This window comes from Centropristis striata, chromosome 19, assembly GCF_030273125.1.
Source record: "Centropristis striata isolate RG_2023a ecotype Rhode Island chromosome 19, C.striata_1.0, whole genome shotgun sequence".
Lineage (NCBI taxonomy): Eukaryota > Metazoa > Chordata > Actinopteri > Perciformes > Serranidae > Centropristis > Centropristis striata.
This window is the reverse complement of record NC_081535.1, coordinates 5,081,381-5,108,014: the sequence shown is the minus strand read 5'-3', so window position 1 is coordinate 5,108,014 and position 26,634 is coordinate 5,081,381. Positions and strand designations below refer to the sequence as shown.

Below are 26,634 nucleotides of genomic sequence, written 5' to 3'. Positions count from 1 at the left end.
TTTCAGGAAAACACTTTCATCATTTGACAAAAAAGCTGATCCTGTCACGATGAAAAATGTATTTGAATGCGCTTGAGGTACACATAATTTATCTTAGCAGACACTAAGAAGCTTTAAAACGAAGCGAAATCCTTGAAAGGCAAGTAAAATACAATGTTGGTGTTTTTCTCTCTGTCTCTCTCCATTAAATATTCATCTAAATGCTGCTTTAGCCTGTCTAGTTGACACAACAGTTGCCCCATTTTATATTTCATGAAGGCATAAAGGCAGCTTGTTGTTACTGATGTTGGAGTATCTGAATTAACTTTTCTGTCCTCCCTCCTGAATCTTTTCACACCAGCAGAAAGCTAGAAAAATAGGCCAAGGACTGATGCATAGTCCCTTTTTTTTTTTCTCTTTCTCTCTCTCTGACTCATGATTTTGAGTTTATTTATTTTGAAAGGTGTGACTGAGAGGAGAGATGTGGCTTTTAAAAAAAATCCTGCTTAAAGTTCTACCTCTACTGTGACCCAAATAGAAGAAAGAGAAATTAAAATTCTCTCCCCAATCCAATTAATCAGTGGAAAAAAGCAGGAAACGCCGTCTGCCGCAGCATGAAGCGAAACTTTTAAAGAAATTAGAGAGTTGTTTGTGAGAGTTGTCACCACCCCAGACCTTCTGAAGGTCTTTTATACCTTGTGTTTTTTTGTGGTTTGGTTCTGAATCTTAAAACTACAGACAAACTGGAGAGTGTGGTTGAGCTCAGCTTGGCTTTCTTCTTCTTCTTCTTCTCTTCAGACTCCTGCTGAGCACCAACTGTCTGGGTAGATCGAAGTAGCTGATTTAGCTGCAGAATAAAACTTTACACTCATTCACTAGAGACTGGATGTAAGTTTTCAGCTTGATATTATTTCCAGTCATGTATTTGTGCCAGAGATTTTTTTTTTTCATGGATAACTTTGTAGAACTTGGAAAGTGACAGATTCAACAAATCCTGCAGCCTAAATAATGAAAAATGTCAATGCACTCCAAAGAGCAAATGCACTAAAGTTTGTTTTTGGTCTCAGTCCCGAGGCGGAAAGAAAAGGATGGATGTTTACACCACGGTCCCACCGACTGGCATTAAGTGATTGGCTGCCGGATGTTTGGCTGCATTTTTCAAAAGTTGAGTCCGTTTCAACTTTTCAGCCCAAATTCACTTTCCCCACACAAAAGAATGGGAGGACTGGTTTTAGCTGGACCACTTCATTTAGCAGAACAAGACATTTTTACTGGACAAAACGTTCAAATAAACTGTCATTAAGTGAAAAAACAGTGAAAGGGTCAAAGTTATGAGACCAAACCGCTAAACGTCCTTTTTTCTATCTATATAACGTTATATATAACTTTATTGACACGTTGCCGTGGATACGCATTGTTCTGCTTCTCTCCTGATGACGGCTCGTCTTGTCAGTGACCTGTCAATCAAAGGTAGCCCCGCCCCAAATCATACGATTCTTTATCTTCTTTATCTTCTATTCTCCCTGAGGTTTCTTCTTCTTTTTCCCCTGCTAAAAGGGTTTTTTAAAGGAGTTTTTCCCTGGCCGATGTGAGGGTCTGAGGACAGAGGGTGTCGTACCATGTACAGTATGTAAAGCCCTTTGAGGCAAATCTGTGATTTGTGATTTTGGGCTATATAAATAAAATTGACTTGACTTTTTTCTAAATGGGGCCATTATTTACACTATTAACATGAAATTGTCTTGAAGATTTTTTATTAGTGATTGAGACCATAGTGTTGTCCAAAAAAAAAAAAATTCTGAGGTAATAAATCAAGTGAGAAGTTTTCAAATTTTGCACTGAAATGAATGTACAGACTTTTATTGCAGCCAAACTTAGCGCCCCCTGCTGGAATTTTCAGTAAAATGCAGCTTAAGGTACTTCCTGGTTTGCCTCCATGTTCAGAAACGGAGGTTGCCTGGTTCCAGCCTTTGGTGAACTCTGTCAGATTTATTTAATATGCCTGTTTCGCCAAACTTACTTCTGATGTCATTAGTTCAATTGCACCACAGAAACAGATTCTATGTTGTGACTGGTGTGATCCAGTGAAAATGAAAGTAAACCATTTTTAACTTAAGTTACATGAATCATGTTTTTGAACGTAACTTACTTTTTTAACGTAACTTACGACCCTTGTAACTACTTAACTTCTGGCATTTACGTACATTTACTGTTTAAACTGTCTTTTATAACGCCTTACCAGGAAGATTTTTGCCCTAAACCTAGGTCAGTGGTTTTACAACATTCATTTAACAGAAACTGCAGCCTTTTTACAACCGTGGACCGTACGTTTGTGCTATTTTTAGAACCCGTTGCTGAACCACGAGCCGTGATGCGTGCCTTCGTGCCCTAATTTGTGCTACTGACACACGACCTCTTCTGCAGTTTATGTTGGAGAACTTGTTGTGTGATCCCAAAGCAAGATGTTCTCTAGTTGATCATGCTGTTATTTTATCCAGCCAGTACTTGGCTCTAGATAACCTACAGGATGGGTTAGCATGAAATTTGTTCGACATGCATGTTCCTCAGAGGATGAATCTTTACATGGTCGTCCATAAAGTTGGAACAAAATTTTTTTTTACCTCTTTCCATGAAATGATTGTGACAATGTGATTCATTACTGACAGATGAGGTGTTTATCTTCTCAAAACTGTATTATATCTGTATCAATCTCAAACATATCTCAATAAAAATGAAACCACAACTAACAGAGGATTGTGTCTGAAAACGTATTTATTCCAACTTTATGGGCGAACGTGAAGTAATCCCCTGATTATTCCTTTATCACAACCATGAGGTGACATTTTTGGATGGATTACTATGCATCTCTGTATAACATTGATGACTCCTTTTACCAGGTCAACATTTGCGGGACTTTCCAATTAATATAACAGCCTCATAGGGCTGTAAATGTGGCCTTTGACTCTTTCTTTCTAATGAGTACGGTCTCAGCAGGTATATCAAATCAAAATCAAATAGCCTTAATTGTCATTATATAGGCAACTATACAACAAAATTGAAAGTGCCACTGCATAAGGTGCATAGTAAGACAATCATAACACAAAACAACATGAGTAAAAACATTTTAAATATACCGAGCTAAACAAGGACAAGAACAAGAACATGTGATGTAATAAATAAGTATAAAGATAAATAAATGGCTACTGAAAATGCTATAATTGATAGATGAGGTAGATTGAATGTTTTGCACATATCAATTGTATTGCACATGTCTGTTTTATTGCACCTTTTAATTAATTTATCATCACCTTTTTGTAGTCAACCATAATGCCAATGGTTTTTTAATGTTTTGCTAATAGCATTTTATTATAAAATGAAAGAAAGTAGTCTTTGGGGAAATCAGACAAGCTCCTCTCATCTCAGCCCGCTGAAAGGGCGTGTCTCTGTCTGTGTTTGATTGACAGCAGTTGGCAGGCTGCCAGTGTTACACCGTAGGGAACAAGGGACGAAGTAAACAAACTTCTTCAGCAACCTTCTAAAGACGTGTGTGTGTGTGTGAGAGAGAGAGAGAGAGAGAGAGAGAGAGAGAGAGAGAGAGAGAGAGAGAGAGAGAGAGAGAGAGAGAGAGAGAGAGAGAGAGAGAGAGAGAGAGAGAGAGAGAGAGAGAGAGAGAGAGAGACGTTTGTTGAGATTTTAGCAGGAAAGATCATGTGGTTGATTTGATTGGCTGTCTCCATTTACATAGACACATAAAGGCATTTCATTATATAATAATGCAGAACTAGAGGACATCATTGTAAAACTAAACCAAACATATCTATATATATATGCTACGTGTGCTGGCAGCAGTGGCAGACTGTGCAGACGCTGCTCGCATTTTCATGCATTCTGCATAATCACTTGTGTGGTACTTCTTCAAATGATTAAACATATTTGTTGTTAGAAAGCACACTCAGTTCAATGAACAAGTTAATGAAACATTAACAAAGTTCCATTCAGTAATAACTTGTTTCTCTGTAAGTTTTTATATGTCCCATGCTGTTAAACGCACCATAGCCGTTCCGACGCTATTGAATGCACCATGTGTTCCTGAATTGCAGTGCTGTGAATGTTAGTTTTCTCTCGATACAGTGACAGATAGATTGTAATTTCCTTTGTTCTTTCCCAACATTCACCACACTCTATATTACTGCTTTATACATGCTGCAGATATCTAAAGGTGCCCGGATCGTCTTTGAATCTGCTGTTAATGACTCCTGTTGAAAACCTGTTCTTGAAGTCTGGTATCACACAGGAAGACTATTGATTGGCTAATAATTACCATTTGCATTACAGTACGACGGAACATTTTGTGCCCTATAATGGAATCTCCCTTAACAATGATTGATTATTCAGTCGTTAAAATCTCCATTAATCAATTACAGGAATTATGTAAAATGAGCTTAAGGTTAGCCGAGTATTTTAAACAGCAGCAATGAATTTCATTTGGGGGAGAGAGGGTCATTTGACAAGGTCTCCCATACACTTTTTACATTGAAAAATTGCCTTTTGTTAATAGAAAAGATCCAGCAGTGGAGCGACTGTGAGGCACAATGAAATATAAAGAGAACAATTTTATGAGGGAGAGGTACAAAGAGGGTAACCAATAAGGCAGATGGACAGACAGTTTATATGGCAGAAGAAAGGAAGGAAGAGAAATAGGGTGAGGATGTGAAAGTAAGAAAAAATAGTTGCTGACACATGTAGACAGAAAGAATGCCAGCCAGATGGAGGAGCAGATAGTCAGGAAAACGTGCCCCTTCTGAGGAGGAGGAGGAAGATATGGAGGTGGACGGACTATTTAAGGACCGGCTTTAGTGTTTTGTCATTGGAAAGAGGAGAAAAAGTATCGTTTGCTCGCTGCCTACACTGTGAGTCTAAAAGTAACACATCAGTCATAGGTGTTTATATAATATGGAAAAGATGACTGGGTAAATATCTGATAAACTGAGTTTAAGGACATGACACGTTGGAGTGTTGCTCCAAGTGGTTATTAATATGATTTTTATGGGTGGATTATTGGAGGGGTCTACCAGGCACAGGTCCAGGGGCCAAAAGTACCAGGGCCCCAGGGCCTGGTGCCCTAGGTGAGATCCATTCGTGTTGAACAGCTCTGCTTTTTGTTTCACGGAGGGTCGAACTCCTGTTTTTGTTTGCCCATGGTGCCAACCAGGCTACCGTATATAATACAACTGTCAGTCTAGATAATTATTAACTTACAAGTAAATTCACAAAGAAACACAGCTGGAGACCGCTAACCAAGTTAGAGACAAGAGAGACAATGAAAGTGCAAAGCGTGCAAAAATGTGCTTAACTGTGTTAAGCTAGCGCTGCTTTATTTTAACCTAGCTAGCAAGCTAATACAAATGAAATGTCTTCACACAAAAAGGCATTAAAAAAAAGATTGGGACTTCTTCTTCTCCTCCTCTATTCTTCTCTTTCTATACTGCACACTGGAGAGTTTTGACGGCCGTTTCATCTTGCAAAATATAACGTGTCTGTCACTTGACGTGACCTGACCTCTGTGACAGCGATCTGACCGTCTAAAGGGGGGCAAGGCAATGACCACACGTCATGTGACTCAGCACCACAAGTGAGAAAATATCATTGTTTATATGTTTCTTTATTTTGTTAATATTTATTATTTTCAAGACAGAACACGAAGCGAGGGCGACAATGGGCACAGAATTATTTTAAAGACACAGAATTACCAAAAAAAAGTAATTAAAGGGACCTTCCACACACAACACGGTAAAGTGCCATTCATATAAACCTCACATTAAACTTTCATATCAAGGTGGGGGCCACAAAATATCGTCACGAGGGCCACAATTGGCCCACGGGCCGAGAGTGTGTCAGCAGTTCACCTGAGCGGATCCTTATGATATCTTACCAAAAAGCAACACATACTGATTCAGATGTATATACAGAAAATATTCCATTGATTAAAGCAGTTTTTATACGTTCATAATTTGCATCACCAAATCTCAAAGCCTCGTGTTTGGATTCATGCAGAAGACGTCTCCTGCTACTTGATTCACTGAGAATTCAGCTTCTGTTTTCACATTTCCTGTTTTCGGCTCACACATGCTCTCCCACATGGGCTCATAATCATGTAGAGCAGATTTATGGGATTGGAGCAGATGACCCCTTTGATCTTGATCAACTCCCCAGCTAGGGGATGATTGGATGCTTTTAGTCGTGAAAACCACATTGAACACAATGTGCAAATTTGTCCCGACTTGGATAATTTGGAAAAGGCTGTGCCTGGAAGGCACAAGCAATGAATCTTTTGTAGGACGCACACGGAGGGATTTTAATTCATCAGGGAGAGTAGTGGGCTGTACATCAAATATTACAACATGTCTTTTGAACATTTCTTTTCAGTCTAAGACATTGCAAATTGTGTTTCTATGTGAAAATATGTTTTTGTGTTGATTCTTCAGACTTTTTTTCAGTTGACCTCCCTTGCCTCCGTCTGAACTTATTGTATTATAACTACCGTAAAATTCACACTGGAATATAAATCGCAGGCCTTTTTTTTCAGTCTCTCAAACTGGGAAAACAAGGTTTTCTATTTCTATTTGATAATAAATAAATTATACGGTATATCATTATATAATATACAAAAAAAGTTGAGTTGTCTTCAACCTGCATTCTTTCTAATGGCCAGCAGGGGGCGACTCCACTGGCTGCAAAAAGAAGTCAGATTGTATAGAAGTATATGAGAAAATGATCCGTCATTTAAATGTCACACCCTAATATATATATATATATATATATATATATACGATTCAGACGGCTCACCTCGAGAGTTTACGACACTGAAGGGCGCAATACGGCCAAAAAGAGGATTTTTCCCCCTTAAGTCGCTTTATTAGCAAAGTGCACCGTTACAAATAACAACAGGAGCGAAATAGACATTTTACAGAAATACGCAGCGACGGAGGTCTATGAAATAAAAGTACTTATAGTTATAAACTCAAACAAGTTTGGTGAATATTTTACATTTGGAGCACGGACTTAAAACTTTTCACAGCTTTTTGATTACAGCCAGGAGGTACACAATGTTTTAAAGTAAGTTTTAATTTAAAAAGAAGAGGAATTTCTCAGACTCCGCTCATGTCCAAATTGATTAATGCCGAGCCTTGTGTAGAAATGATCGTACGCCCACTTTACGCTCACTTTCTGTCGTACGCTCTTTTGATAAATGAGGGCCATTATCTTTGAAAGTTTGGCCATTTGAGCAAAACACCATTTACGACTATTCTGAATAGTCAGTTTCCAACATTTTTTACAACTGTTGGCTCAAGCTGAAGTCAGTTCATGTTGGCTTTCTATATCTGGTCATCTGCCTCAGGCACATAACGGCAGAGTTTATATCATATATACTGCCAAATATAGCTACACAGCAAAAAGAGATGTGTCAAAAAAAACAACAGACATGGTTGTGTTGATATCATTTTGACACATAGATCAGAGCAGATCTTAGCATATAATGTGTCTTTTTTTCCCCATGGATAGATTGACACAATACATGTGTCATCTGACGGGGGGAGAATAGTTTGTTTAATAAAAAAAAAACTTGATAAAAATGTAAAAAATGTATATGATAGTATATGAAATAGCCTTAAAAGGAATAAAAAATATTAATATTAATTAATAAATTAATAATTAAATAAATAAATAATAAAATAATAAATAAATAAAATAAAAAATAATATTAATATATATTAAAGGAATATATATGCCTGTGAATATATCAAGTTTAACTGCCATTTTTTTTTGTCATCTAATGGATTCGGACATGGACGTGGTTTACACATTAATTAGTAGTTTTTGGTAATTTTCTGTTACACATTATCAACATATATTGTGTTAAAATGACACATTTTGTGTGTTAAAATGGCTCACACATTTATTGTGTTAAATTTGACACGTGTTGTCCAACATTTTATTTAAAAAAATCAACACTGATCAATCCAAGCAGCTTTATTGGCTGCTAAAACAGAATGAAATACAGAGGTTGCAGGAAAAATTTGTGTATTTTGAACATCAGAGTATGCCAACGTGTTCTAGTACAAAAACCACATGAACGTGGACCTCGAATGAGCATAATAAGTCTCCTTTAAAGTCCGAAAACTTGGATATAATAGACAAAGAGAAGAGTAAAAGGCCAATAGAAGAGAAAATTGTTCTTGTGTATTGATGAGTCGATCTCACCCACTGTGTTTAACTCCCACAAGTGCTCTTAATAACTCTCTTTGACCTGATATTACTCCCACTCCGTGTGATAAACAAAACCTTTCTCACACCCTTCTCATGATGTCTCTTTCATTCCAAGAGTCCTTCTTTTCTTTTACATTCTTTCATTTATTCCCATTCGTCTTCCAGATATCTGTCTTCATCTCCTAATGAATTCTTTTCTTTCTCCTGCTCTCCTGCTGTGGATTTGGAGGGGAATTCTGGGAAAAAGAAGAATCAATTTTGTGCAAACATATCGGGTGAAAGAACAGGAATATTTTGACATAGATGAGATTAGATTTCACTTTTAAATGTAACTGTATCAGACAGGTTTTTTGGTTTTGATTTTATTTAACCGAACCCTCAGGGCCTGTTCAAATTTTATGCACATTTGTACTGCTTAGTACAAGTACAAAAAAGTAAACTTTATGATATTATACTTTCATTGTAGTGATTTTTTCCGCCTGCATCTGACCTAATAATTGATATCAAACACTAACTTATTTTTGAATATTTTAACCCTTTAAATGCCATGTTTTTGTCATAAAACCATCATATTTTAGATGAAAAAAACAAACAGAAAATATGAGTTATTTTCAATATACTACATGCAAAGTTAAAAAATAGTTGTTAAATTATTGCAGCCTTGAATTTGTCAATGATTAGCAGCAACACTAATTATGTTGCATGTTGCATTATTTTTTCTGCAGCGTCAAATACTCACACTGTGCTGTTTAGTGCATAAAATGCACTCCTAAAGCAAGCTGTAAAAAAAATTATACTTTCATTGTACTGATTTTTTTTCACCTACATTTGACCTAGTAATTGATATTAAACACTAACTTATTTATCAATATTTTAACCCTTTAAATGCCATATTTTTGTCATAAAACCACCATGTTTTAGATGGGGGAAGAAAAAAAACAGAAAATATGAATTATTTCCAATATACTACATGCAAAGTTAAAAAAAAGTTGTTAAATTATTGCAGCCTGGAACTTGTCAATGATTAGCAGCAACACTGATTATGTTGCATAATTATTTTTTGTGCAGTGTCAAATACTCACACGTACTGCTTAGTGCATAAAATGCACTCTTAAAGCAAGCTGTAAAAAATTCTACTTTCATTGTACTGATTTTTTTCACCTACATCTGACCTAATAATTGATATTAAACACTAACTTCTTTTTGAATATTTTAACCCTTTAAATGCCATGTTTTTGTCATAAAACCACCATGTTTTAGATGAAAACCCCCCAGAAAATATGAATTATTTTCTATATACTACATGCAAAGTAAAAAAAAAGTAGTTAAATTATTGCAGCCTGGAACTTGTCAATGCAGCAACACTGATTATGTTGCATAATTATTTTTTGTGCAGTGTCAAATACTCACACTTACGTACTGCTTAGTGCATTAAATGCACTCCTAAAAAGCAAGCTATAAAAGTATACATTATATTTTTTTCGCCTACATCTGCCCTAATTTTGATATCAAACACTAATTGATTTTTGAATATTTTACCCTTTATATTCCAGGTTTCTGTCATGATGCCACCATTTCTATAGACCTCGCTCCAATCACAGCTGTGAAAATAATCTTTTTTGTCATGAGTCTGTCATGTCTCTCTAGATGGATTCATCTTTGATGTGATTCAAGATGATCCATTTTTAAAATTTATTTAAAGCAGTTCATGCCTGTGGATTGTGTGTATAAATCAAATTTTTTCTCTATATGCTGCCACTAAGATTTAATAAAAATGCATGTATTATGCTTGAATGTAAGTGAGATCAAAAATTGCATTTTGAATGGGTGTAAATGGTGCATTTTACGCACTCAACCTTAGTTGAGTGTAACTATTGTTTGTACACACACTCATAAAAAGCAAACTGGGTGTCTGTTACCTTATCCTTAGTCTTACATGTAGCTTCTACTATATAAAATTATGTTTTGTGGTTGAACAGTTTTAAAACATGTAGTTTTAGCATAAAATGCAACAATTTAAAGTTTACTCGAATCATTTATGTTAAAACAACCTAATTCTAACGGGTTAAGATTGCAAATCAATTCTGCTTACAACTCCATTACCCTTACAAATCTAGTTGGACTGACCCCTGGTAATTAATTAACAGTAACACAAATACATCATGTTGACCCAACATATTTACATTTTGTCGATCAACAAAATTTGTTTCTCGCTAAATTAAAGCATTTTATTTAGGTGGAAATTATTTCCATAATTTTATAACATTCTGGGAACAAGTTACTTTTTTGAGAGCAGTGTATTTTAGCCTTAGTGCAGGAGCTGAGCTGGAAACAACAAGAGCAAATAAAAATAAACAATCCTGCCAAAATTCATGCCAAATGCATAAAAACAGCCAAAACGATTAACAAATTAAGAATGAAAAGCGTGTAAAATGTGCTCAACCTGCCCCGAGGACTCATTTCTTAGATTTCCCACAGATTATAGCTGCGAGACGGAGGAAGTGGAGTTAATTTTTCAATGCCTTCAGTCATGCCATCATATTGACCTTTACCCTCTAACTCATTGTCAAACTCTTTCTACGCCCTGAAATAAACCTGCTAAAATAACTTTTACTCCAACTACTAATTACACAGGTACACAGAGTTCTCTGAGTTCAGCAGAACCCAAAGAGCCAGAGGCAACTGTTTCCATAGTGAGCAGATGGCAGAACATTACTTTTCAATTGGAAATGTGTTATTCTGGGAAAAAAGAAAAAAAAAATGTCACCTGCATTCGTTACCCCGCACCAATGATTTCATCAAAAAAGGTTACATAGAAAAGGTTAGACGAAGTTAATTAAATGAAATGACAGGCTCTGTTTCCTTCAGATCCCAACAACTGTTTGGTAGAGCGTAAATTAACTGGTTGGTGTGATTAATAACTGCATATGTGGTTAATATTGAGCAAACAACACACACAGTAAGCATCCTGGCAGCAGAGCGGAGAGTTTGAGCTTCTCTCCTGCTGCTGCTGGATCAGAAAGCACAGACACAGAAGAGATGATGGATTATACTACAAGTCTGTGTTGATGGAGGAAGTACAAGGTGTTACACTCACTTTAGCTTTAAGTACTATATCCAGAGGCATCCATTCAGCAACATTTCTACACTATATTCCTCATAATAACCCCACACAGATGCCTCAATAACACAAGTTTCTGCAAACCACAAATAGTGTTGAATCATAAAATTCTCTGAGAGTTGAGCCCCCGAAAATATATATATAACATTGTGCACACATCGTTTTCAAAAAAGTTGTCATTTACATCAACCTGCATGAATACGCTGTTGAGCGCTGTTAGAGCCATTTTGTATATTGTGGAAAAGATGATAAATAATTCAGATTTGTAGTTCATAGTTCATTATTGAAGTTGTAAAAATGCCTATTGGTTCGTAGTAATTGCACTCTTCTTATTGGCTGAGATGTGTGTAACGTCATAATTGCGTACTTTGTTTTAATTACGATTATGGAGACGAGGAGAGCACACTAGTTTTTGACCGTGCTCATAATTATTATTATTTTGGATTGCTGCAGTTTATTGTTTGTTTGTTTGTTTTGCTATTGCTCAAACGAAAGGTTTTCAATAAACCATGAGAAAGAAACTGTGGGATTTTTTCGGCTTAAGACACACGTCAACTACATCCTCACGCTCCATAATTGAAGTGTGCGTTTTAAGTAAAACTAGACAGAGCCACACTAACAAGTGGAACATGGAACATTGTGTTTAGAGTAAATCTGTGGTTTTGGTCACATTTGAAAGGTAACACTTGAGTTTATTCCCAAAGAGTCAGAACAACTGTAAGTGCTGTTATTGAGTGATGGAAGTTGAAACGAACTGTAAAAAAATGTTGTTTTTTTATTACCCGCCTGAAATCTTTAGGTAAATAGAGGCCTACAGATCATCATAGCTGGGACTTATGGGCTGGCAAACACAATGGGGTCAAAATATAAAATATTACCTACTCCCAGTTCAAATTTGATGAAGATATCTCAAAAAATGACTATTTTACACAGGTTTTTATAATTATCATATTAATAATTATGGGCGGGACATAGGAACGCTAACAGGTCAAGGATAGATGTATTTAAGTCGTTTTTATCTCACAGCCCATCTTCATCATCCTCATCATCATTGTACCTCACTTAACTTGTCCCAATTAAATAGATTTTTAGCAATTCAGACAAGTGGATTATGTCTCGCTCTTTGAAATGGATTTTTACTTTTCCAGAGAAAGAGCAGTTTTCCACTGTGTTTTTATTTTTTTGAAGCATTGGTCCATTCCAGCCCAATCTGCTCATATTCACACATGCGGCCCTTTATAGAACGGCTCACAGTCACTTCACTGATTGCCAGCGGTCAACTATAGCTCCCAACTCACACATCCAGTTAACTCATCCAGTCATACATCAGCTCATTCACAAGTCATTGAGTTTGCTGCTTTTCTCACTCAGCTCATGCATTACAGTATTGGTGCAGCCATCTATCCATCCAGCCATTAACTCAACCTCTCTCTTGACATTGTGTGCAGTCATCTGGTCACTTAATTGCTCCCACAGTGCAGCAGTCTAACTATGTGATGTGTCTTTCCATCCATGTCTTCGTCCACCTGTCATGTGATCAATCAGCCACGACAACTATTCATCCCATAATGGAATTCAGCCTCCTATCAAGCATACAGGTCTGGTTTCTGGGTTAAAATGTTGGTTTTGAAAGGGAAAGTGGACGCACAATAACGTGAGATAGGATTTAAATAGGGATTCAATTAAAACTGGCTATTACTGTCAAAATATTGCAATGATAGATATGCTCAGTGGTGGAAAGTAACTAAGTACATTTACTGAAGTAGTACAGTGCTTTAATTTCTGGGGGTCGCCAAACCATTTTGGAAGTCAGCTCTGTCTCCACTGTGTTAAAGTGTTCATGTGTTAATGTGTTTTAGTCTTTTTGGTCATTTTGTGTCTTTTTTGGTCTTTTGTCTTTTTTGGTCATTTTGTGTCTTTTTTTGTTCATTTTGTGTCTTTTTTTTGGTCATTGTGTGTTTTTTGGTCATTTTGATTCCTTTTTGTGGTCATTTTATGTCTTTTTTTTGTCATTTTGTGTCTTTTTGTGGTCATTTTGTTTCTTTTTTGGGACATTTTATTTCTTTTTTGGAAAATGGAAAAATTATATGGATGGAGCTTCCTCAGTTTCTGCTTTGTTTTTAAAAGGATGGTGGGATGAAGGTGGGTGGGGCGGAGGGTGTTTGCTTGTCTCCATGTTTCGTTATTTTTTTAATATTGTTATTTTCTCCTTTCTTATATAATGCACTTTGTGTTGCATCTTTCTTGTATGAAAAGTGCTATACAAATTAAATCTGATTGATTGATATGTAAACTGCTGTACTTCCAAGAACTCTTTAGTTCTAACTGCTTCAGGGGAGTTTCTCAATGGCCAACAGAAGAAAAATGGTCAGCTACTTAGTGTCAGTGTTAAGTGGTTAAATGCTTAAAAAGAGCACATGTGCATTCCAACAACTCCCTTTGAGTAAATAAAAGCTCTGGTCATTTTGTGTCTTTTTTTGGTCATTTTGTGTCTGTTTGTGGTCTTTTTGTGGTCATTTTGTGGTCATTTTATTCCTTTTTGTGGTCATTTTGTGTCTTTTTTTGGTCATTTTGTGTCTTTTTGTGGTCTTTTTGTGGTCATTTTGTGGTCATTTTGATTCCTTTTTGTGGTCATTTTGTGTCTTTTTTTAGTCATTTTGCGTCTTTTTTTTGGTTCATTTTGCATCTTTTTTTTGGTTCATTTTGTGTCTTTTTTTTGGTCATTTTATGTCTTTTGTTAGCCATTTTGTGTCTTTTTTGGTCATCTCAACCTTGGGGTCCCGACCCCAATTGGGGTCGCAAGATGATTTCTGGGGGTCGGCAAATCATTTTGGAAGTCAGCTCTGTCTCCACTGTGTTAAAGTGTTCATGTGTTAATGTGTGTTAGTCTTTTTGGTCATTTCATGTCTTTTTTTTGGTCATTGTGTCTTTTTTTGGGTCATTTTGGTCATTTTGTGTCTTTTTTTGGTCATTTTGTGGTCAATTTGTGCCTTTTTTGGTCATTTTGTGTCTGTTTTTAGTAATTTTGTCTTTTTTTCGGTCATTTTGTTTCTTTTTTGGGTCATTTTGTGTCTGTTTCCGTCAATTTGTGTCTTTTTGTGGTCATTTTTTGTCATTTGGGGGTCAATTTGAGTCCTTTTTTGCTTAATTTTATGTAATTTTTGGTCTTTTTTTGGGTCATTTTGTGACTTTTTTGGTCATTTTATTTCTTTTTTGGGTCATTTTGTTTCTTTTTTGGGTCATTTTGTGTCTGTTTTGGTCATTTTGTGTCTTTTTGTGGTCAATTTGTGGTCAATTTGAGTCCTTTTTTTACTTAATTTTATGTAATGTTTTGGTCTTTTTATCATTTTGTGTCTCTTCATGGTCATTTTGTGGTCAATTTGAGTCCCTTTTTGCTTAATTTTATGTATGTCTTTTTTTGATCATTTTGTGTCATTTTGTGGTCAATTTCATTCTTTTTGGGGTAATTTTGTGTCTTAGTGTCAGTGTAAGTGTTAAGTGGTTAAATGCTTAAAAAGGAGCATGTGCATTCCAACAACTCAATCAAATAAATAGTTATAATATAGTTATTATAAACAGTAATATTGAACAAGTAAATAAAAGCTCTGGTCCTTTTGTGTCTTTTTTTTTTTGGGTCATTTTGTGTCTTTTTTGTTCATTTTGATTCCCTTTTTGGTCATTTTGTGCCTTTTTTTAGTCATCTTGTGTCTTTTTTGGGCCATTTTGTGTCTTTTTTTGGTCATTTTGTGTCTTTTTTTGGTCATTTTGTGTCTTTCTTGGTCAATTTGTATCTGTTTTGGTCAATTTGTGTCTCTTCGTGGTCATTTTTTGGTCAATTTGAGTCCTTTTTTGCTTAATTTTATGTAATCTTTTGGTCATTGTGCCTTTTTTGATCATTTTGTGGTCAATTTGATTCTTTTTGGGGTAATTTCATGTCTTAGTGTCAGCGTAAGTGTTAAGTGGTTAAATGCTTAAAAAGGAGCATGTGCATTCCAACAACTTCCTTTGAGTAAATAAAAGCTTAGGAGAGCAGTTTTTCATTTTGAGAGTGATTTCTGCAAATGACAGGAGCGAGAGCGGTTTCCACTCTGAAGCCCTTCATTAGAGGTGGCTCCCTCACACCAGTCCTTTGGTTGGGTTCAAAGGTCAAGCCACCTAAAGCGTGCTCGTTTAGCTCCCCATGGTTAGATTTGCCCTTTCACACATGTGTGTCATTACACATAGCTTGGCCCCCAAAACACATTCTGGGCCACATGTTCGCTGGATTAGATTTAACGCTGTGAAGTGGCCTTTTTCGAGGAAAAAAAATTGTTTCAAAATGTTGGTTGTGTCGCACTCGGAAACCAGTGCCATATGTTTATGGCTCCGCTTTTAGCTTTTAATACTCAGTTGTGTTGCTAGGAGGAGTTGGGTGGAACCAAAATAAAATCAACAAACAACAACAAAGCTGACATTTATACGTTTATTTGATTTAGTGTGAGAATGCTTAAAAACACAAAAAGGGATATTGAGAGACTTTTAGGAAAAAAAATAGGATCCAGACCTACGCTCTTAAATCATCCATAAAATATCAGATCCTTGTGAAAATGTTTGGATAATTACAGTATATCTTTAATTAAACAAATATTGTGTGGGGAAAAGCCACAGTTGAATTTATTTGAGACATGTAATATGTAATGGTTGGTTAAATCAGCTATTCTCAACCTGAGGGTCCCGACCCCAATTGGGGTCGCAAGATGATTTCTGGGGGTCGGCAAATCATTTTGGAAGTCAGCTCTGTCTCCACTGTGTTAAAGTGTTCATGCGTTAATGTGTGTTAGTCTTTTTGGTCATTTCATGTCTTTTTTTTGGTCATTGTGTCTTTTTTTGGGTCATTTTGTGTCTTTTTTTGGTCATTTTGTGGTCAATTTGTGCCTTTTTTGGTCATTTTGTGTCTGTTTTTAGTGATTTTGTCTTTTTTTCTGCCATTTTGTTTCTTTTTTGGGTCAGTTTGTGTCTGTTTCCGTCAATTTGTGTCTTTTTGTGGTCATTTTTTGTCATTTGGGGGTCAATTTGAGTCCTTTTTTGCTTAATTTTATGTAATTTTTTCATTTTGGGTCTTTTTTGGGTCGTTTTGTGACTTTTTTGGTCATTTTGTTTCTTTTTTGGGTCATTTTGTTTCTTTTTTGGGTCATTTTGTTTCTCTTTTGGGTCATTTTGTTTCTTTTTTGGGTCATTTTGTGTCTGTTTTGGTCATTTTGTGTCTTTTTGTGGTCAATTTGTGGTCATTTTGTGGTCAATTTGAGTCCTTTTTTGCTTAATTTTATGTAATGTTTTGGTCTTTTTTTATCATTTTGTGTCTTCTTTGGTCATTTTCTGTTTTTTGTCATTTTGTGGTCAATTTGTGCCTATTTTGGTCATTTTGTTTCCTTTTTTTGGTCATTTTTTGTCTTTTTTTTAGTAATGTTGTGTCTTTTTTTGGTCATTTTGTGTCTGTTTTGGTCAATTTGTGTCTTTTTTGATCATTTTGTGTCATTTTGTGGTCAATGTGATTCTTTTTTGGATAATTTTATGTATTTTCTGACAAATGCCAAAGTAGCAAGTTATTATTAGAAGTTGTTATTCAGTTGTTATTAGACCAAGGAGTCTCTGGCTTGAAGCTGACTGTTACACACTCAGGAGGTCAGAATGGACCTTTAAACTGATAGCAAAGGACTTAGATTAAAAGTAACTATAAAATATAAAGTGAGCGGGGGTCGCGGACTACATGCATGTTAAATTGGGGGTTGCGACTCAAAAAGGTTGAGAACTACTGGTTTAAATAATACTGGGAGTTTTCTCTCAAACTATGACAGCTAGAACAAAACAGTCCCAATCACTTTAAGCTCCAATTTTACACATGAGTGTGTTTAAAGCTTTTGGGGTGTACTACTGCATATGTGGCGAAAAAAAAAAAAAAAAAAAAACTTTTCTAAAACTTTGTTACGGAGTCTGATAACTTGCCTGAAGTGTTGTCTCAACAGCACTGTTTGGGGCTGAAAACTATATCTTCGTTCCAAATCACATACTTTTTCTCTTTACTTTTAGTACATACTGCAGCGGCCCAAACAAAGTACACACTGTTGCTTGCAGTATGCGTACAACTGGGACACAGTACTTCATCGCAACATTCACTTCTCTCATACAGCCGTCGTGGCTTCTGTCAATGAGCTGTCATCTGTCTGTCTCTCGGCGGCTCAGTTATCTTCTGCTGCAGAGAGGATTGTGGGTCAGAGTAGCCAGAAAAGCAGTAAATGCTAAAGTTAACCCACCAAAAATGGTTGAGAAGTAATATTAATTGGGTCAGGTTAGTGGAGGGATCCTCATCGTCTCAGCTTGGCTTACCCTGATATTCTCACCCTGTCTCTCCCTGAGGTTTCTCCTTTTTCCCCTGTAAAAATGTTTTGAGGAGTTTTTCCCTGGTAGATGTGAGGGTCAAAGGACACAGGGTGTCGTACCATGTACAGTCTGTAAAACCCTTGGAGGCAAATCTGTCATTTTAGCCTACACTGTAATAAATTATTCTGTAGTCATTTGATTTTACTTAAAATATTTGATAAAATGTATTAAATATAAATGAGTCCTTGATTTTGAGGCAGTTGTTTAAGTAACTTTAATATAAAAATGTTTGAGATAGAATCTACTTATTTTGACCACATTAAATATAATCTGTATGTGCATGTAATTCTAAATCAAGAGAATTTTGAATGAAACCAACACAATAGAATTAGTCCGTTTTTAATTGATACTTAACACTTCCTGTTAAGTTGTTATTAACTGAACTTGTAAAGTAGTTAGATTTCATTAATAATATTGCGTGCAATCTGATGCCTCAATTTTATTGAGAAGCTATTGTTTGTTTTGTTTACAGTTTATATTAACCCTCTGAAATCTTGGGCTATTATGTCCTTTAAAAAATCTGTTAAAAAATCTTTACTGTGCCATGTTGGTATCAGTTTTTTTCAGAGCAACCTCCCCTATATGTCCTGATAATTATTTTTTTACTTTGACTTACTTGATAAAAATGTTGAACCCAAAAGAAACAAAGGAAAACATAAAATCTGATCAAATATATTATATATTTATATATATTATACACAGAATTTTAAATGATGCAAAAATGTTAAGCAGGTGGAGTAGTCTCTTAAAGGCATAATTATGTGATGACAATAAATGGAAAGTATATTTTGTGGTGTAGGCTGTGACTTTTAGACAATTTGAACTGAGCATGTGGTTTTAATTGGGTCTGAGTCATCCTATATTCAATTATTGGTCCAAGGTGTTTTCTGACCTGCTGACTGGGACATTTTGATCCTACAGGGTCATTGACCATAATCTGTAGTTCAGATGGAGCACACATTTACATTTTGCTTCAATGTGCAAGTAACAAGTGCTAGAGATTTTTGATTTAGGGGAGATTGGTCCATTTTTTTTTCTAATTCTTGCAACTAAAAATGTTTTAAATGACATTAATTAAAACGTATCGTATTAAAAAGTATCCTTGAAGTCCTATCACATTATGGTGGCAATCAACATAATGGTAATTATTAACCCTTTATCGGGCAAAGAACTATATTTGGTAACTTCAGTGGATATCAAACTGGGTCCCCATGTCTCTCTGTTTGGTTGTAGAACCACATGGATTTCTTCCAGCTAATCAGCAAAAATCAGATTCTCAATATTTTGAGAAAAAAAAATTGCAAATTTACTAGATTTTTTTTTTTTCAGATTTAAGATATTTAAAGTGGCTAATCTGCGTGAAAAAAGTCACAGATTTACGAGAAAAAGGTGAAAACAAGCAACTTTTTTCTAGCAGATTCACCACTTTAAATCTCATAAATCTGCATATTTTTTCCCGTAAATTTGCCACTTTAATCTTGTAAACTTTTTTCTCAAAATATTACCCCTTCCCCCGGGTCCCTATGGTTGTTGTTTTTTTTGTTTTTTTTTTACACATTCTGGCTGTATGGAATATCCTCAAATATTCTCTAGGGTTGAAATTTGCAAGTATTTCAATGAGTGCCCTATTAAGGGTTAATGCAATTCAAATACCCTGAAAAGTTTATCCAGTCCTAAAAAAAATATGCTTATTGCACAAGGATTCACAAGATTATGACGATGAGGTCTAAAAAAAATGTTTTTTTTAATGTATGGCTGTAGCATGGATGGATTACTGAAAGGACCAACCAGGGACAGGCCTAGGGGCCCAAAGTGTCAGGGGGTCATCTTGCCTTCACCCGCCAAAATAAAACTCAAAGAGACACATAGCAACGAGGACGACCCTCAAAATATCACATAAAATTACTACAAAAGGCCACAAGATGACAACAAAGGGACAACAAACTGTAAAGAGACACAAAGAGACTAAGAACTTAAATTATACCTATTAAAAAGGTTCAAAATAACCATGCAATAAAAAAGAACAATGACTATAAAAGTCCCAAAACAACTACAAAGACACACAAAATGACAACAAAGGGACAAAACACTGTAAAGAGACACAAAATGATCACAAAGAGATGCATCTCATACCAAATATAGGCTGAACAACTATAAATTATGTGTGTCTTGCTTTTTTTTCTGGTTATTGTTTAATATTCGGCCCATGAGCTGCAGTAACAGAGCTGTCAGCAGTCGTTTCACAAAAAGAATGTTAAATGTTAAAACAAGATACTTTTACATATATTTGTGGCTCAATTCCAGAGAATCTATTCCAAAATGATGAATAAAACTTTTAAAATTCCACTTGCATAAATAATTCACCCTGCGGGCTCCGGCCTTGTCAACAGAAGGAAATGAGAAGGTTTTAAAAATGTGATATCCGGATTAAGTTTTTGATAAGCTGCCGTCCTCAGGGCGAGCCTTGTGTCATGCAGATTAATGCGATCAAAGAACAGAAAGCAACGTTTAATGATAAAAAATAAAAAATCGTGGAACACCAGCATTCTTTTTTATTGTATGACACATGTATATAAATGATCAAAGGCAAAAGAACAACAAAAGGTTTCAAGCAGACGTGATCCTGCAGCAGAAATACGCTGTCAAAGTTGTTTATTTATTTATTTGCACCATAAGAAAAGACAACTAGAAAATTTCCTCAGGGGAAATTCTGAAAGGGCCACGGGGGCTACTGCCGGTGTGTGTACACTATGATGAGATTCTTCAGAGATTTCAAACTATGCCCTTTAACCTCAAAATGTGTGTGTGTGTGTGTGTGTGTGTGTGTGTGTCAAACATGTGTATCTGGAGTAGTGTTTGTGTATGTGTATTTTTGTGTGTGTGTGTGTAGCGAAAATCGCATAAAGTTGCCTGTGTGTGTGTGCGTGCGTGTGTTTGAAGCATGTGTGAGGAGTGTGCGCGATTGCGCGCGTGCGCGTGTGTGTGTATCTGTAACTGTAATCACATCAAAGATCAAAGGCAATCAGATCAAAGCAATCAACAGAATTAACTGCCACCAACTGTCAAATGTTCCGGAACAGTGACAGCAGCCAGAGGTATACAGACTGGAATTTCTGGCCTTGAACAGAAAGCATTTTCGGCAAAACCATAATACCTATCATTGATCCGACTTCACTTTCAGCGTCCTGAGTTCTTCCTGAACGTCTAGAAATGTTTTTTTTTTTAAGAAAAATCAAAAAATAGCTTTGTTAGAGCGATCTAAAAAAACTGTTCCATGTCCCTTTTTCAGAAATCTTCCTGCGTTTTTTAATATGGGAGCCAATGAGGCTGTTGGTGCGTGTTGGTGGCGCATCTCTGCGTCCTACGCCCAAACTATAACTCTGACAGCTTTACCAGAGGACTGTGAGTGAGAAGACAAATTTTCCTACGTTTCTATGTATAAATTATTTCTGTAGAGTGGATTTTGCGGCCTGGAGCGCAGTTTACAAATTTATTTTTTGACAGTTTTACCTCTCCCTCTACACTCTGGCGATGATGTCACACACTGTGACACGAACATTCCGTGCAATACACACCCATTATAATCTCAGAATTTCTCCAAAAATCATCATGGTCATTGAACAGGGATTGATAAAAAACTATATTACCTATCGAAACGTGGATTAATACACCAATACATAAGACTTGTGTCTACTGTTTAGAGTTTAAATGGAGTCTCTAGGTGAAATTATGCCGGAGAAGTCGATGTTTAAAAATCTCCAATTATTGTTGTTTTTCGCTCATTTTTTGTCGGCCGTCCCATTCATTTCAATGCAAAATTTTGGGCAGTTTTTCGCAAAATTCGTATTCCGTAGAGAAAAGTAATAGCACACCAATCCCGATCGAACCGCACATTTTGATATATAACTTGTCCTGCAACTCTTCAAGTTGTAGGACTAGTAGCGGGACAAAATTGCGTCCAGAAGCGGAAGAAAAACAGAAATGAAACAAGAATAGTAAGTCGGGAGAGGTTAAAAAAATCCTATATGGGTTTAAAAGAAGCACCTCCTCAAGAAATATACAAAAATTAAAAAGTAAATCAACAACGAGAGGAAGCATCAACAAATAACAAAAAAGAAAGCAATACAAGTGCCATTTTATAGCCCACACACAAAAAAGTCAGAGATAAAAAAAACAAACTGTGTATAAAGGTAGATAATTGTATTTGAGTGTATGAGCAGCAAAGTTGCATGTGCCACGTATCACATTCACATTTATATCTGTGGAAGTACTGATTGGAGAAAGCCTGCATGTTGTCACTTTTCTTGCACTATGTGGCAACTTTGCAGTCGGACCAAAAGAAAAAAGAAAAAGAGCCGAGAAGAGACGCCACTGCCTGTGTGTCTCCACTAATAACTGACTGGTGCTGGCCAACGTTCCCTCATTTCCTTATTTATCAACCAGCAGAAGCTGACCGAAGCCAGAGTTTTTGCTGATGCGGCGTTTGTTGCTATTTTGCGTTGCACAACAGTAATCACTATGTTTAAACTGGACAATTGGAAAGAGCTGTGGCTGCTGTTTCATGAGTGAATGCAGAAAGTTGTTTTTTTTCTCTTTTAGACAAATCTCTCCCCCTCCGAGTGTGAAAAAATGCCAAATAATTCCTGGCTATAATATCTCTCAGCAGTGACTAACTAAACCTTTTTCCACAGGCACAGTTTCTCATCAGAGTGGCCTAAAATGTCACCGTCCCCATTAAACTGCTGCATTTGGGATGAGAGTGTATAGCCCAAAGTCAGTGAGGAAGTGTGCACCCAAAGGAAGATTGGATGGGTGTTTGTGCCGTTAAAACGCTGATAGGAGGTTAATGAGGCACAGGGACATTACAATGTGTAAATTAAAAAGGCTGCTCTAGATTAGCTCCTCAGGATACCAGGAGATAGTTGAGAGATGGGCAGGAGAGGCCAGGCGGAAGCCTTATCTCTCTTTAAACCTATGGAGTCTTACAGGGCTATTTAGTCCATTTTTTAATCATTTTCATGTCTTTTCGGGTCTTTGTAAGTCATGTTGTGACTTTTCTGGTCATTTGTGTCTTTTTTTGGTCATTTTGTGTCTATTTTTGGTCATTTTGTGTCTATTTTAGTCATTTTGTGTCTATTTTAGTCATTTTGTCTTCTCATTGTGTCTTTTTTCATCATTTTGTATCTTTTTTTAGTCATTTTGTGTCTTTTTTTGGTAATTTTGTGTCTTTTTTTGGTCATTTTGTCTTCTCATTGTGTCTTTTTGGATCATTTTGGGTCTTTTTTCATAATTTTGTATCTTTTTTTTAGTCATTTTGTGTCTTTTTTAGTCATTTTGTCTTCTCATTTTGTGTCTTTTTTCGGTCATTTTGTGTCTTTTGTTGTGTCTTTTTTAAACCCTTTTGTGTCTTTTAGTTATTTTGTGTCTTTTTGGTCATTTTGTCTTCTCATTGTGTCTTTTTTGATCATTTTGTGTCTTTTTTCATAATTTTGTATCTTTTTTTAGTCATTTGGTGTCTTTTTTTGGTCATTTTGTGTCTTTTTTAATAATTTTGTCTACTCATTTAGTGTCTTTTTTAGTCATTTTCTGTCTTTTTTGTTTATTTTGTGTCTTTTTGTAATTTGTATCTTTTTGGTCATTGTGTCTTTTTTTAGTCATTTTGTGTCTTTTTTAGTCCTTTAGTCCAACATAAAATGTGGTTTTGAATCTATTTTTTACTTACAAAACACTATCATGCTCAACCAAGTGTTTAAAATATCCTTTTTTAAATTGATCTTATGTAATATTAAAATTTTATGAGACACTGAGTTTTGTGTTTTAATTATCTGTAAGACAGAATCATCAAAATTACAAGAAATACAGGCTTGAAATATGTCACCAGTTTTATTTGGCATTTAAATAAAACATAATTAATGACTTATTTTACTTCTTTTATGTTGTATTTTACCCTCATCTATGCATCACTTTGTGCTGTATAAAGTTATTAGCAATCTGGTCAATTCCAGATTAAGTTAATTGTATTTATGTAGCCCCAAATTGCAAAACTAATCATGTTTTTTGTGTGTGTGCAGGCTGCATATGTTATTAATAGTACTGACAGATGGATCTGTTTATTCTCTCCCTCCCTCTCTTCCTCCCCACAACTCAAGTTCTTCCTCCGTCAGATGCTTCGTCTCATTGAAATTAAAGTAATCAAACTGAATTTCACTGCTGAAATGCAAAAAAAAAAAAAAAAGTGCTGTTAATATGCTCCTGCACGAGTGTCATTGATATCACACTGTAGATCATGGGTATCAAACGCGCAGCCTGCGGGCCAATTGCGGCCCTCGTGATGATATTTTGTGGCCCCCACCTTGATATGAAAGTTTAACGTGAGTTTTATATGAATGTCTCTTTACCATGTTGTGTGTAGAAGGTCCCTTTATTGCTCCAGCTGGAGCTTTGTTTCACTTGTTTCTATGATGACGTTAACAAAAAGAAAGGCAGCTGCTACCGGAGCGTTCATTATCTGTTACATAGGTAATTTTGTGTCTTTTTTTTGTAATTTTGTATCTTTTTTGGGCAATTTTGTGTCTTTTTTTAAGTAATTTTGTGTCTTTTTTTAGTAATTTTGTGTGTTTTTTTTCTAGCAATTTTTGTGTCTTTTTTGTGTCTTTTTCTAACAATTGTGTCTGTAAGTAATTTTGTGTCTTTTGTGATTTTGTGCATTTTGGGGTCCTTTTGTAATTTTGTGTCTTTTTTTTTTAAAGTAATTTCGTTTTTTTCTGTCATTTTGTGTCTTTTTTAAAAGTAATTTTGTGTCTTTTTTAGTAATTTTGTGTATTTTTGGGTCCTTTTGTGTCTTTTTTTGGTCATTCTCTTTTAAGTAATTTAGGGTTTTTTGGGTCATTGTGATTCTGCCTCCAGGTAATTTGAGTTTGAGACCCCTGTTCTAGATGTTGTGGTTGGTAATGCAGATTCAGACAGCTGAAGCAGCAGGATGAGGATGATTAAGCCTCATAGGGAGGAAATCCAACAGCCAGGTAACAGGCAGACGGCAACTGGCAATCTCAGAACCCATCGACTATTGTTCGGGCAATAATTTAGCCTCTCGGGGGCAAAGGCCAAGATTTCTGGGGCTCGGATGTAGCCAGTGGATTTAAGATACTGGGTACCTGAGCCAAGACTTTCTCTCCCATGTAAGTCATTGTTTACAGTCCAATAAGCAACTTGAGACGTGAGAAAGGAGTTGGAGCTGAGAGACGACGTCCAGCGGTGGAATGTAACCAAGTACATTTACTCAAGTACTGTACTTATTACTTGTACTTTACTTGAGTACTTCCATTTTATGTAACTTTATACTTCTACTCCACCACATTTAGCTGCCAGCTTTAGTTACTTTCCAGGTCAATATTTAACATAAAAACATGATACATTTTTAAGTGATAATTAAAAAAAAAAAAAACTCACAACAGTATGTTAAGTAGTTAAAATGAGCCTTATGTTTACAAATTTAAATTAAAACACTTAAAAAATCTAACAACAATCTAAGTGGGTCCATTCTGCATAACGAGTAATTACTGTTGATACTTTAAGTACATTTTGATGCTGATACTTTTGTACTTTTACTTAAGGTTTTGAATGCAGGACTTGTATTTACTCTGGTTTGCTTTTTACTGTGCATAACTAAGTGAACCAAACAAAAGGAACAGATTTGCTGTGTATGAAGGCAGAGGGCTGGAAATATACTCGCAGTATTATTTCTTAATGGTTCGAAAGTTGGTGCAGGACAATGTAAAAACACAGAAATAAACAAAGCAACAAGGAGCTGAACGCATCATATAATCAAATATTGCTGTAAAAATAGTTTCTTTTACCTTGAATCCTTTCTCCTCTGGTTGATCTCGAATGATTTAATACACATCTTTGTTTTTGTGGACCTTATTCAGCTTCTCCTGCATGTGTTCTTCAGCCCAGATGTCAAGTCAGAAGTCAGTCCATTTTTCACCTGTCGCTCTGTCCTAATCTCACAAAATGCCACCGCAGGTAGCCCACAATCTACAGCGTTTGGGTTCATTTCCTGTAATTATCAGATACATTCACAGTGCAATGGAAGCTCACTAGGGTTAGTTTGGGTTCAGACAATGGAACAATGCCTGTGGAGCCATATATATATGTAGTTTGGCTGATTAGGGAAGTGGGAACAGGTGTGCAGGTGGGCGGGGACGTCAGGTGACCAGGATTGGCAAGAGAGTGTGATGTCATCTAGTGCAGTGGTTCCCAACCTTTTTTTTTTCTTCTTTTTTTAAATTTTTATTAACGAATAAACAAAAAAGAACAGTGGATTACTTATTAGGAGCCACAATATGAAAACAAGACACTAAAACACAATTCTAGACAACATATTTACAAATTAGACGTAATGTAAACACAAATAACATAGATATAATAATATAAAGAACTACAACAACAACAATGAAAATGACGATACACCAATACAAAGCCACACAGTGAAAACCGACAAACAAACAAACAAACAAAAAAAAAGTAAGGAAACATGAATTTAGCCCAAACAGAAATAAAGAGAGACTGGAAATATACACAGATTCCAGGATAAAATAAGAATCATATGAAAACTGAACTTAACTAAATTCAAAGTAACCCTTTGACCACACCACATTTTTACCATTATAAACTTTGGCGACCCCAATATTGGTCTATCTTGGCTGGTTTGAGAGCAGATTTAATAATAATAATCCAATAAGTTACTAGACATAATTCTGAAATAAACCATTTTACCTTTAAAGCCTCGGCGCCAGGGAAGAATGTTGGCGTTGTACGTTCTGTGAACCACAGATACTTTGATATGA

General features: G+C 35.8%; 1 long non-coding RNA gene across 1 annotated transcript; it reads right to left on the bottom strand.

Moving 5' to 3' along the window:
- Window positions 1-7,994: 7,994 nt before the first annotated feature.
- LOC131992654 (uncharacterized) lies at window positions 7,995-25,886 on the bottom strand. The gene is made up of 2 exons (XR_009396233.1): window positions 25,642-25,886; window positions 7,995-8,483 (listed from the first exon to the last, which is right to left on the bottom strand). It is a non-coding gene; the product is annotated as an uncharacterized LOC131992654 (long non-coding RNA).
- Window positions 25,887-26,634: the final 748 nt, after the last annotated feature.